Genomic DNA, 6,000 nt, shown 5'->3' on the forward strand with positions numbered 1-6,000 from the left:
TTCTACATCCACCAGCTTCGGTGTCTCTCCGGTGACTTTGTTCAGTCACAACAGGGTTATATGGAGAAGGCTTATCCTGGGAACAGGAAGACCTCATGCACATGTTTTCCATCTGACAGAAGTAATTGGAGCCTCTGGTGTTCTGGGATGGTATTCTCAGTCGCCTCCCAGCGGTCTGGCCACAATACCTACTGCACACTATAGTGTAGCGGTTAGCGCAATGCTTTGCACCGCCAGCAGTCCGGCTCCAGTTCCTGTAAGGAGTTTGTACATTCTTCTCCTCTGCTTTCCTCCCATATTCCACGGACATACGAGTTAGGGTTAGTAATTTGTAGGCACGCTATGTTGGCGCCCGAAGCACGCGACACTCGCAGGTCATCCGCAGACTGTGTTGGCGGTTGACTCAAACGACGCATTTCACTGTGTGTTTCTAGGTACATGAAAAAATAACACTAATCTTTATTTTTAACGAGTAAAATACTGTAATTTCACGCATACATTCAACACTGGACTGCTGAAACGAATATTCTACAGTGAACTCTGTAATAGAAAGTGATCACCTCTCAGAAACTATTCCAGGTAATGCTCAAAACTTCCTTTAACAGATGCAACGACCCCACCGTCTCCGGGCCCAAGACGCTCACAGTGCAGAAGGAGCATTCAGTACTCTGAAAACTTCCAGTCCGTGCATTCAGAGCACACAGCCCTGAGCAAATAGTGGAAGGAAAACACCTTATCAGGTACAGCACCTATAACCCATCTGTGGTAAAGTCTGCCGCTTCCACTTTGGGCTCATCTCAGAACCCACAGAACTCTGGCCAATCGTACTGTAGTATCGTTATTTGTTTCAACGATTCTTTAGCGCTCACTTCAGAAGTTAAGTATAATATGTGAGTTTATATCCGGTATTGAAAAATACATTGTTGAAGTACTGATGGCATTAGTTGAAGAACGCTGCAGATTCCTCGTGACCAAGACAATTCGAAGTGACATTAAGCCTAGACTAAGTTTTTTTTTCGATACAATGTGTTTTGTCCACAAAACAGTGAGCGTACTTCGAGGTACTAGAGTGACCCATGCTATAACCCCGTGGAACAGAAAGTAACCGGTCCCGACACGCGTTCTCATGTCCGAAAAAAACACTCAAGTGAATATCTTTTGTGTTGGTATTTCCTTCCCACTGCAAACTCACAAGATGAAATTTTTGGAGAAAGTATTCTGACACCACAGAGCACGCAGGAAGGAGCGTTCCCTTTTACATGGTTGGAGGCGGGTTACGTGAACAAGTGTAAGAAAGAGAGGTCTTCAGTCGCTCATAGTAAAATACCACATAGTCGATGTACAAAATCGACCGGGGGAGGGGTGGGGGGCGAGGCGCGGGCACGCTGGGGCCATCGCTTGTCTCTACTAAGCTGCCGAAAACATTCATTGGAAACCTCCGGCTCTCCAGTTGCAACAAGCCGTTTCACATTGATTTTTTCAGCACTAAGAAAGCCTCACTAGATTGTCACTGTCGCACGGGAAAGCATTACTCCTAAAGATGATAATTTCATTTAATGGTCGAAACTGAAGGTGAGAGAGTCTGGATTACAGCTTAAATTCAGAGCGGCGCTACCACGGAATGCAAGTTACAGCTTTACCGTGCGAGAACAGAAAAAACAGTCGTTTCATGGCTGATACAGTTTTTTAAAACCATCCCTCGGTTTTGTTATCATCGAATTTTTCTAAAAGCACACGAATTGTTCAAATACATCAATGGAATGACGTCTAATCGAGAGACAACCTGATTTTATTATACTTTTCGGCTTAGACAAGGTTACCAAGAAAGCTAGAGCTTCATTGCGGACTCTTGTAATCTGGACTTTCTGGGTGCCAGAATTGTTCCCGCAACATCCAACGAGCAACTTCATCTTTAACTCGAAGTTATGTTAACTAACCCAGCCACGCAAAAACTTGAAGCAGGCATATTTATTATTAGTAACTGGACGGCAAGTGGTTAATTTCCACTAAAACATGTTTTGCTATTTTAACAAAATTATGCGTGTTAAATACATTTTGATGCGAACTAGAATTGGGACCTAAACTATGCGCACGGTTTCAAATGTCCCAGATTAAAACACATTGACCCGACATTGATCGTAATACCAACTGTACCATAGAACAGATCGCTTCTTAACTTTTTGTCTGTGAGAATCGTAATGTCTGAGCATAAGATAGAACTCAACAAATATCAGGACAGGAGCTGCTTAAAACATAGAACAATCCATGGGCAACGTCAGTTTTTGTCAGTATGCAACACATCCGCGGGTGCAGCCATTCTGTTTGGAGTTTCCTGGTTTCTTTTCCGAACAGTTCCGCGGTACGTTTCACTGTGAATGTATCGGACGCCAAATACTGTTAGGCATTAGAAATGAACAGAGATAACAAAACCACACTACAGCCTCCATACGAAGGTGTTCCCTTCAGCACCGCCAATTATCACCCAGCCACATAATCTTTCTCTGCTTTAAAACTCGCAACAAAAGCGCAGCACTGTACCATTATCAAAGAATACCTTTCCTTTTTAAAGTCATTGATAGCTATAAATCATGGTAAATGACGGAGCCTGCTTCCCTGGGGTACGGACACGATTAGGTTGATGTAAGCAAACTCGGGAGTGGCTTTGGAAAGTCATCTTGACCAGTCCATTAGAAGTTATTTAAATACTATTGGAGTTAATTATCAATGGACGGTCCTGGTTCTAATTCAGCTTTACTACATGTCACATTCACTCCCTCGATCTTACATTAATCTAACTGCATTGGACAGAGAGGCTAATGGAATACTTCTGAGGTTTTCTGAGAGTTTAAAACACGGCGGATAACAGATGTGGCTGTCTATTAGTTAATAAATGCTCATAAATAACAATTGTAGTTAATGACAACGCAGCATACTAGACAATGTATAACCTTACCTGAAGCCACTAGTTACCTACGTGAATCGAAACCCTTAGTTATTTCGGAATAAACTAGAAAGAACAGGGCGCTCCGCAACAGTGTTAGACAGTAACAAATTTTGACAAGTTCATTTCCATTTTCACACCACGCCTTTTTACATGGTAACACCCGGCCTACCTAGCGGCAAATATGCTCATTTCTGTCGATCCGTGCCAAGATTTATACTCCGCAATATTCATACATCCTTGTCAAATTGCATCTGCCAATCAGCTCTCAATTTTTTACAATAGAATTCTTCTACACGTGGCACCAGAAAATTTCAAAAATAGTTTTTTTAGTGGGAATAAAACCTTGAAAATCCAGTGTATGTCATGCAGCGGCAACAAGCTCTCGTTCGTTTTCTCTAGGGCGAAGCATTGAATCATATTCTTGGTAGAACACCATATGATCGAGCCGGTACAATACCTCATTGGGGAAAGGATCCCCGCTCCTGGCTTTGCCGCGCCTGCGCTCGCTTTGCAGCCTGGGTTTTGTAGTTCATCTCCGTCGCCACCGTAGAGTCGTAATCACAGGGACACTTGATCTCGGGTTCTCTGGATGTACCGGCGCTGGTCCAGTGTGTGCTGTTGCCCGTGAGCCGGGCTTGATGTGTCCCCCCCCCCCCTCCCCCGGTTTTTGCAGTTGCATCTGAACGAAAGCCGGTGAAGGACATGAGATATATGCATGCAACCAAAGGAACGCCCTCTAAAATGTAAGGCGTTAAAATCATTGTGCCTAATTTGCTTTTAAATTCTACTTTTGAAACACGTTATTTTGAACATATATAAGCAGAATGCTGACATATTTTCACAATATGTTTTACAACTTTGGTCAGATCATGCTTCTCAGTATTAATAATTCTCTGTTCACAGTTATGCAATTAATATGCCACAACACAGGAACAGGAATCGGCATTGTAGCAGCTCATTTATTTTGATCTTGACTGATCTATAACTTATTTTCATTTACCGCGACTTTCCTGCAATAACTTTGGTTATACAAAGTCTATCAATGTTGCATCAATTATCTTTACACCAATCCACCGGAGTGGAGAAAGGTGCCGCCAGCAAAAACAAAACAAAAACTACTGCAGTAACTCGGGAAGTCAAATAGCATCTGTGGAAGCAACCCACGCGAGTGGAAAACACAGCCACAAGATAGCCAGTGTAAAGAGGTGAGAGGAAGACTGAGACGAGGTTTGATAGCTGGAACCAAGTGAGTTGGGAGATGCCGGGCAGGTGGACCCGTGTGGTGGTGGGGAGTGAGGTAGTCTCCAGATTCAGGCCTCTCTGTTTGGGTCTCAAGTATGTACAATTTATTCACCACTCCTCCCAATAGTTTTTCTCCACTTTGTACAATCTACCTTGTCCTCAATCCTAATGCAAGGTCTCAACCTGGAATGTCGGCAATCACTTTGCCTCAACAATGCTGCCCGACTCTCTGATCCCAGATCTGGCCTCTGCCATCTCCTATGTCTCTGTGAGTACAGGTTTCTATCACTCTGAATGCTTCCCAGTTTCTCTTCTGAAAAGCCTGTGTCTAATAGGTTAGATAATACCTCCCAATACTAGGTTCACTAGGCAGCGGAAATATTACTGGTTATTGGTAGAGGTACTTGTTTATTACTGTCACAGTGAAAAGCTTGGCTTGCATACAGAGAAACTGCAGTGCAGGTAAACAATGAAGTGCAAGATCAGAATGAGGTAGATTGTGAAGTCAAGGGTTACCTTATCGTACAAGAGGTTTGTTCATGAGCATGATAACAGTGGGATAGGGCTGTCCTTGAGCTTGGAGGTATCAAGCCTTCAATATCTTCTGCTTGATGGGAGAGGGAAGAAGAGAGAATGAGGTAGGTGGACACTTTGATTATGAGGCAGCGGGAAGTATAGACAGGGTCCTAGAGGGAAGGCTGGTTTCTGTGGTGTGTTGAGCTCTGTCTACAATTCTGCAGTTTCTTTTTTCTTTATTTACTCAATCATTTCAACTGAACATGATGCACAGTGATATCCAGTCACTCCGTGTAGCCCTCTGAATTTGAGACAAAATTCAGAGTTGGGGTTGGGATACCATCATTGGCGAGTCTGGAGTTTGAGACTTGGAGTTCAGGGTTCCATTATCAGCTGGAGTTGATATCATAGCTCGATTGGAAGTCCAGAAGTCAAAGTCGGAAGGCCGAAGTCCTGGGTCTATGGGTCTGGTGTCAAAGACCCATTGTCTGCGAGTCTGCTGGAGGCCCAGAGGCCTCTCCTGGCATTTGAGGACTGTCTGTGTGTGTGGTAGGGTGGGAGGGAGGATAGGGGCTTGTTTTGCTGCTGTGGTTTTGTTCTGTTGCGTTCCGTGTTGTTCTGCCGAGCATAGCAGGCATGTTATGTTGGTGCTGGTGACACTTCAATCTGTCCCCAGCACATTGTTAGGTTGCATTGGTTGTTAATGCAAATGACACATTCCTCTGTATGTTTTGATGTGCAGATGATAAATAAACCAATCTGACTATTCACAGAGCCCAACCCCAGTCTAAGCAAACCTTCAAACAGCTGAGGAAAAACTAGCTTGTACTCTATTCTTCTAGTTATAGGAACCACAAATCCAGGAGTCTTTTTTTGTTATTTTTCTGCTTGTTTCAAACATTTTGAAGATTCACACATATAGATCCTCGTATTTCAGCTCAGTGCTTCCAGTTTTTTCTATATAGAAAATATTATTTTTATCTACATTAGATTTAAAATTCATTGAAAATTGTTGGCCATAATTTAACCCATTTTCTTAATCTATAATCTTTGTCTCTGCGTGAAACATTGGCTTCGAAGTTAAGTGATTTCTCTATAACTGTAGTGATTAATCTGAACATCTTTTAAAGATTTTGGAATTCACTCAATAAGTCCTTGAATAGTTTGTTTCTGATTCTTCAAGGGATAAAATGCTTTCCATGCCATATTGGCATCTGTAAAATTGTGAATGATTGTATCATCGACTGCATTAAAATGGAGGCAATGAACTGAGGGTAAGCCTAGCCTTGCATGATGCA

General features: G+C 42.9%; 1 protein-coding gene across 3 annotated transcripts in view; it reads right to left on the reverse strand.

Annotated features, from left to right (window-relative positions):
• Positions 1-3,094, reverse strand: part of LOC140200156 (gamma-sarcoglycan-like) — a 630,311-nt gene extending 627,217 nt beyond the window's left edge. For all 3 annotated transcript variants that reach the window (XM_072263045.1, XM_072263048.1, XM_072263047.1), the window contains exon 1: positions 2,954-3,094. The gene's annotated coding sequence lies outside the window, so the exon portion shown is untranslated. The remainder of the gene's footprint in view (positions 1-2,953) is intronic.
• Positions 3,095-6,000: the final 2,906 nt, after the last annotated feature.

The sequence above is a fragment of the Mobula birostris genome, chromosome 7 (genome assembly GCF_030028105.1).
Source record: "Mobula birostris isolate sMobBir1 chromosome 7, sMobBir1.hap1, whole genome shotgun sequence".
NCBI lineage: Eukaryota > Metazoa > Chordata > Chondrichthyes > Myliobatiformes > Myliobatidae > Mobula > Mobula birostris.